Raw genomic sequence first — 8540 nt, 5'->3', positions numbered from 1 at the left:
CCACCCCTACTTCTATAAAGACAACAGTAACATCATCTCTGAGGAAGTCTTCTTTAAACACCTTTCTTAACAACATCAACATATCCACCTTGTCTCCTCCAAGGTCCAGAAGAGATGCCAAGAACTGAGACGTAACGTCTGTGTTAACACAGTATCTATTTTCATTACACATAAACTCTTTACCCAACACCATCCTCCCAACCTCATTAGTGAACATCCCAAATTCCTTACAGATTGATTGGAGGGTTGGGTCTCTAACGGAGCCTGAAAAGGCCCTCTAGTCCTCCACATAAATTCTTCTCAAGTGGATAGGAGTGTCCATCTTGAGAAATCTGTATAATAATTTATATAGCTTGAGGCTATAGACCTAAACTAGAGGCAGAATTTAAATATCATGAGCTCTGATGATTTATCTACCAAAGGCTAATTGAAGATGAAAGAAGCAAATATCATCTATAAATAGCTGAAGCTCTTGATTGTAATAATTCCTTCTCTAACCGTATTAATTCCTTTAATTTTTTTAAAATCTTTCGTATATCTCTACAATTCTTTCCCATAATTGCACTAGTGTGCGAAATTGGAACGAGCTATAAACCAATACCAAATACCATATTAGAAGTCGTGGGGAGAGAGTGGATTGCAGTTAGTGACTAGACATATATTAAATGACCAACATTATCGACCGTGACATTTGATATGTGTCTATTGAATCCAATTCCATTTCAGGCACTTTCTGGTGAACTACGTTCTCCTAAAAAATTTGGGCCAAAATAAAACTTCAGCCATTGATCTACGATCATCGAATGGTTTAAAATCAGTGATGGATTTTAGGTACGTGTCACGTGTCAAAGAGGTTGCGCTTATCGATACATCATGCAGAGTCTAGAATCAATGTGATGTGATGTGCGTTGTCTATTAATGGAAATGAATTCATGAAATCGCCAATAAAATATATATTTTTTCATAAATAACGAAATATTAGCCAAACAAATTAAATAATTTTCAAGCGGTGGATAAAAATTGCCAATACACTTAAATAATATTTCCTTCGGAGTAAAATTTTTTGCCCATACACTTATATATTTGTTCCTTTAAATGAAAAATATTCACCTCCTACAATATATATTTTTCCCACAGAACAAGGTATTATTCGCCATAATTTATATGGAATTTTTGTACGCTAGAAAAAAATCGGCAATACAAATTAATTTTTTTTCCTACTTTGAAATTTTTTTCACCATCAATATGAAAATTCCCCCCCCCCCCCCCAAAGTAACCCCTGATTCACTAGGGTTTTATAGTTTTGCTCGGGGGGTGCTTTCTTAAAGTTATCCCTGATGATCTATTATCTAATATTTGTTAAAGATATTCTACGTAACATTCTTTTTTAAATGGGGTCATAGATGCAATGTATTAAATTAGGCCTCTAATGTTGAGTTTATTATAACCAAACTTTTCCCTATATACATGCCAAATAACATTAATCAATAAGAATTCAATACTTCTTCTATTAGATATCATGTACACTCCTAAGAACATCCTTATGGATCTTATATCCAAAAAGAGAGAAGGAGAGAATTGCCAATCAATCACTATATGCATATATATATACTAGATCACACAAAGTCATGCAAGGATAATTAAATTTTATAGATACATCATCTTAATTGTACAATGTAGTTACTTACCATGTATTCTAAAACATGCAAGTTCAACCTTTCATAAGGTCTCCTAACATCAAGAATGCAACTAGAACTCTTAAATCTTATCTGAAAGATGAGATCTATACAAACAATCTTTTTTCTTACATCCAGGATCACATAAATAAATACTAAGCAGTCCTAATCAGTAAAAATGCATTATTACTTAACATCCTTATATATCATATCAAGATTAGAGAAGGGGAGAGAGAAATATCATCTAACCACTATATAAATGTATATAGATACATTCCATGTAAGCTCTTCACATATGCATCATAATCTATACTAAGTCAAATTTACATGTAGAACACATGCACATCATCTTACTATTCATAAAATAAATACAATGCATTATTCCAATGTAAGAAGCTATTCTTATGAATATAACATTAATAAAGGGAACACATACTATTTCCCCCATAATATGATCATTTATATACCTAAACCACCTTTAACATTCAAGTGAGTACTAGAAAATACAAGACAAACTAGGGACACAAAGCATCATATAACAATTTCTTGTATCTAGGAGGTATGCACAAGAAATGAATACACATGATACACACAATTATGATTTTCAGAAATAATGAAGGAGAGAGAGCACATAGCATATACATCTAAAACCTCCAAGGTCCTAATAACGTATCCCAAACATAAATTCAGAAGGACAAGCACAAGATAAAAACATTATAACACCACACAAGACTAAGGGCCCAACCTTAACCAAAGATCCCAGTGTTTGTAACATAGGCTCTGATACCAAATGTAATGCCTTGCCAAGGAACCCCATAGGAAATAACCTAACTAACTCAACTAAGAAGAGAAATATATATTTTTTAAACATCTTAATGTGCATTATAATAGAATACTCTATTAAAGATGACATTATGAACTCAAAAGCACAAGATGAAAGAAAGAAAAGCAAACCATCCTGTAAGGTTCCTTAAAGTTATTACTTAACAACTCGTAAAAGCATGAAGGAAAACTATATCTAACATAATTAACAACTTAACCATTCATTATGAAATGAGTATTAATGAACAAGTAAACATATTCCACAAGATTCACCACCATTCAATTTCTCTATGATAAGAAACTAAATTGCATTCATTTAATCTTTAAGTCTAGGTTCATTTTAGGAACCAAATCCAAATGTTCCTATAATTGTTTTTAAACAATAAATGACAACACATAATCTTTCCAAACTATGCAATAAAATCATTACAACTAGCTATCATAAATCCTACAATCATTTTACTTAGATAACATCATAATTACATTACTGTTTACATCATTTGCCTTGAGGTGTGTCCAAAATTATAATTACATTTGATATCCATATAACATAGCAATAATAAAAGAATGTTGAATCTATCTCTGATATACAAAGAAAACTCTATCCAAGAGAAGCATCTGAAGTGAGAAGCAAAGCTAATCCACACACCGAACAAGTTCAAAATACTTGATGGAAGTAGGCAACTACCACTCGACCATGTGGAACCTGAAGGACAACCCCCGTGCTAGGAGATATACATATGGACCAAATTCACAATAACATGGGATAAAGGTATACATAGTTACTACCTACATCCATAGGATAATAACAAGTAGAAAAGAACACAAAGATAGACCACACAACAAAGACAACTTTAGAGGACTTACAGATAACAACACAAGAGTAGGACATTAGTGCACACAAGGGGAGAGTGTCATCCCATATCCTTCATATGGGTTATCCTGGTAGTCTCCATAGACCCTAACTCCCATCCTAGGTTATCTTCGTAGTCTCTCTCGACCTGAACCCTCATAGAAGACTCATGTGGAATCAACATACCTTTCATGACAACAAGGTAGTTAATCTTGCAATTCTAGGCCTTCCCATATCATCTCGAGCCTAAACAAGTCTCAAGCCATGAGTGGGGAATTACCATTATCTTGATTAATGTGGCATGCTACCCAACCCCCTATGCTAATTAATTAAGGTTATCACTTATTAGAACAACTCTCCCAATGGGTTATCCAAGCAATCACTTAGGATCCCGACCCCCATGGAGAGCCAGTTTCCCTTATGACACTATACCTACTTAAAAAAAACATAAGAATAAGATGGAACATGTATCATAAAAAATAGGACATCATAATATAATTAAATTAATTCACATATCAAAGATCTGAAGCAACATTACATCCATAGAGCATTAATGACAATATCTCAACCAAGGAGCACATAGGGCTCAACCAACATAGGGATACAATGAGATAGCACCATAATATAATTAAGAAACTACAAAAATACACATATAAATACACTTTAGACAATCTGAACCTAATTTTACTGATAAATAAGAGATAAACCCAATACACAACCTCTGGAGCCCCTAAGACCCAAAAATCACCAAAATAGCCCAAACCCCAACACCTGCACACTTGTAGGCCTAACCTGCGCCTTGGTAGGAATTATTTGTGCACTAATAAATGTTATTTGTGCCCTCATAAGGTATATATGCACCCTTTTATGACCGTTTGTGCCTTGGTTGTAGAATTAGAGTTTCTAGAAAACCCGGACTTTGCCCAACAAATAATCCAATAAAATGACTCAATTTAAGAAAACTAATAAAGACCCATTTGAGAAGTTTGAGTATAATGTCCATAAAAGAATAAAAAAATTTAAAATATTAATATTTAAATAGTACAATAATTTAATCTCCAAAACTCTCTGTTTAAAACTATGCAATGGTGAAGGGAAAATCACTTTTTCAAACAACCAAACACACAGTCATAAAACCTCATTTCCAAAATTGAACATAGAATTATATAACACATTAAAAATATTATAAAATAATTACTTTCATTTCCATTTCAAATAAACAAGAGAGAAGTATAGAAAAACCTACCTTAAAATAGAAGAAATTAAGAAGAAATTTGAAGAAGATAAAGTTGCAGACAATCTCCAACCAAAGAAATACAATTTCCAATCACATTCAGTAATCTAAATCTTTCCAAATCCAAATCCAAGCCAAAAATCCAATCCACAAAACCTCTCCCTCAAATCTCCTCCCAAAAATCCAATTCAAATCCTTGAAACAAACCCTCCAAAATTTTCCAGCAAGTCTTCCTTTTAGAAAATTGTCTCTGTGATGCCCCTCTAGGAATCATTTTTTATGATAGATTCTAATGAATCTCATGTGTTCTTTTGAATTCCTTATTGATGAGTGAATTCCTCTTGATTGAGATATTTAATTATGTTTTGATTTTATTTATGTGTACTGACCCATGGGCTGATATATTTGCTTAACTTATGAGATGTATCATGTGTGGATTTTATGTGATGTGTTTTATTCTGTATGGGGTGCGAGGGGATGATCTTCTATCACTCACTTTGGAGAGACACAAAATGTCACGACTCTCCTTCACCGGTGTGCCTGTAATTGTAATGCCCCGCCAGGAAACCCCAAAGGGATTAAGCCAAAACACAAGAATAGAGTGCAAATTTTTTTTTTTTTAAAGTTACAACACATAAGATGTAGCAAGATATCAAAGATTCAGATTACATAGCGGAAGACATCAACTAACACCTAAAGAGTTTCCCAACGAGATTACTTAAATTTCACAATTCACTTAACTCACACAATTAATCCAAAAGCTGAATATCTTAATAACGAGATAATTCATAATCAGGATAATTCCTTTCAAAAGAGGGAAATATAAATCACAAGCGAAGATTCATCATTAAGATCCATTCATAATCTTCATTCAAGCTTTTCATTTAAAATAACAAACCATACATCTAACATTCTAATACACTAGAATTTCATCATAAACATAAGAGATCTTTTCCAGCATATTTAATTTCCTAACCACAACTGAATAGATTTCATTACTCTAAGATACATTCATTCACACTCCAACTTATTGCATTTCAAAAGACGATTGCATACTAGCATCTACGCTAAATCTCATCTAAACTACTTATGCATTCGATCAACATGGCATTCAAGAAAGGACTGAATAAAAGCATTTAAAGTTAATTCCATTTATCCACTTAACCATTCTAACATAAGCTAAACATACATGATAACGCTGAATAAAGGAAACATAAGAGAATACATCACATAACACCATAATGATCTCGGAGTTCACCCCTAAAGGGCTACATCTCCGGGTCTGCGCAACTGCAAGACCCCTCTGATAAATAATAAAGGTTAAGAATACAAGAGGTTACACCATATAATCCAGCCATCAAGGCGATACATAAACAATATACAAGCGACCACATCGGTCAATAATACATAACGATCCCTGAAAAGAATAGGATCCAGCTGAACATAATCAAAGCTAAAACAAGAGGTCCATGAGAGCATCCATAAAACTGAGCCAACACCACCCAAGGTCTAACATGAAGCCGACACTCACAAGGGCAGAGCCAAAAGGGCGACTCACAAAGGTATTCCTAACAGGACAAAACGACAACACACTAGCGAACGTAGGGACAAGTGTCATCACACAACCTGGTATGGTTACCATGGCAAGTCTTCATAGGTCCCGGTCCCATACCCTGGGTTACCCTGGCAACCTAATCCAAGCTTCCGACCCATCCAAGCCTCATGTGGACCCACACATCCTCTCGTGGAGACAAGGAAGATGGTTTGCCATTTCAGGCCTTCTCACAGCATGTCGAATCTATGATAGCACTCGTCCCATGTGTGAGGCACAATTATCTTAATTAGAGATTACATTCTAATCTACTTAAAGGTTATCACTTATTAGACTCACTTTCGACGGGTTACCCAGCAGCCACTTTGGGCGCGGCCCCCAATCGAAAGCCACTTTCCCATACGACACTAGACTAAACTCATATGAACTCAAAACCAAGGAATACGCATGGTCAGACGAACGGAGTTCAAGAAGAGAGGAACAATCATCTGGTTAAACACGACTCGAAGATGAACACTTACTGACGGTACTCAACTAGAGACCTGACAAACTAAGGTCAACCACGAATCATCATTCAACTCACACAAAGAGGATATGATCAAAACGACACTACCACAATACAACAACCAACTCGAAACCGAGGACTGAAACAGGTACACCAAGTCAATCCATACGACAGGGTCCTACTAAACAAAGCAAAACATGCCATTTCATAATTAAAGGCGAATACAGAAATTAAACTCGCAAGGCAATAATCAGAAAAGACAATATTCCTCAAATTGATTTAATCATTACAAGTCGATCAAGTTTTCTACAAAATCCAAATCAGATTACGGTTATCTACCTCGACTAGTGATAAGTTGTTCACGGTTTTCTAACTCCTAAGGTTCAAGCATCGAACAGGCAATTAAGCCATAATGAGTTTTTTTAACCAATTTATATTAATAAAATTTAGACAACCATTAAGCAATTAAACAAGGATACATTTAATCTCCAACAAAACGTCATTAGCATACCGGTCTAAAACCGACCTCTACAAATTCATAATTTCCAATGCATATCGTTAAATTTCTAACACCCAACGATAAATATTTCACTACTTTTCAATTACTCAAATGATATGTTCTACAATAGCATTTAACATCATCAATAGTAATTCCATCGTATTAAAACGATTTCCCAATAACATTTTATTCTCTATTATTTTTAAACAAAACTACCTTAATTAGCCATCTTCCCTAATCAGCTAGAAGGTAAGATATAAACTTTTTAATCCAAGATTGATCCAAAGAACAGCCAATTAATATTCGATGACGAAATTATCAATCTTAGAACTTAACTAGAAAAGTACATAAGCCACAAAATGAAATTGAATAATAACTAACTTATAAAATTCCATTATAGAATTACTTAATATCCAAATTTACATTGATCAAGATATTTCCTCTTAATCATGATTATGAGCAATTTAAACTTAGCATTAAAAGTAACTTCCATTAATCATGATATTAAATCATATGCATTTTTTTTTGGAGTGATAAAAAAATACATTAAAAAAAACTATTTTAAAAACTTTGCCTTAAACAAAACGCATTTTAAAAGAAGGACGAGGGCGGCCATGCCCTAACCCTAGCCGCAGGGGAGGCTCGTGGGCGGCGCCACTGCGGTGCCCGCAGGCTCCGCGGCCACCGCGGACCTGCGGCCACCGCAGTGCCGCGGCCACAAGCGACTGCGGGCACAAAGGAAGGGAACGGGGAGGCATAAGGGGGAGCGTGCGGGGAAAGCGGGAGGAGGAGCGGGTGGAGCTCCGCTCCCCGCCCTCCAACCCCAACAATCAGTTTGTTTTAATAAACAAAAACTCGCCCAGATTCAGTTTTCTATGCGTTTAAACACAGCGCTAAATAATATAAAAACACAGTTCGAAAAATAATATATTTCTTTTAAAACACAGTTCGGTGCAACAACATGAACGCCCACAACAAAATTACATAATGAATATGAGCTTCGATTTACTATGAGTTCGGTTTAAACGAACTGGGTTTGATGTCTCATTTTCTTGATGGTTTTCTCATCCTTAACAAACAGCCAAGGTTTCAAACGCCCAAAAGCAAAGAGGGATAAACAACACCTCAAGAACACTTCTAGCCAAGCTGGTTAATCTACCAAATCAATTCATAAACATGGCATTCGAAGGAAAATCTAAAACCAAGATAAAATCCCCATTTTCATTTTAAACAAAAACTAAAAATGAGAGTTGGTTCCTACCTGATCTCGCGTTCCTGGCAAGATCGGCTGAAGAATCCCCATCTCAGCTGCCAAAGCCTCCAATTTTCATTCCCAACCAAAATCTTTTCCAAAAATGTCCATCCTTCCATTTTTCCCCAAATTTGGGTTATATGGAAG

This window comes from Cryptomeria japonica, chromosome 8 (genome assembly GCF_030272615.1).
Source record: "Cryptomeria japonica chromosome 8, Sugi_1.0, whole genome shotgun sequence".
Taxonomy (NCBI): Eukaryota; Viridiplantae; Streptophyta; class Pinopsida; order Cupressales; family Cupressaceae; genus Cryptomeria; species Cryptomeria japonica.
Note: the sequence above shows the minus strand (reverse complement) of the source record.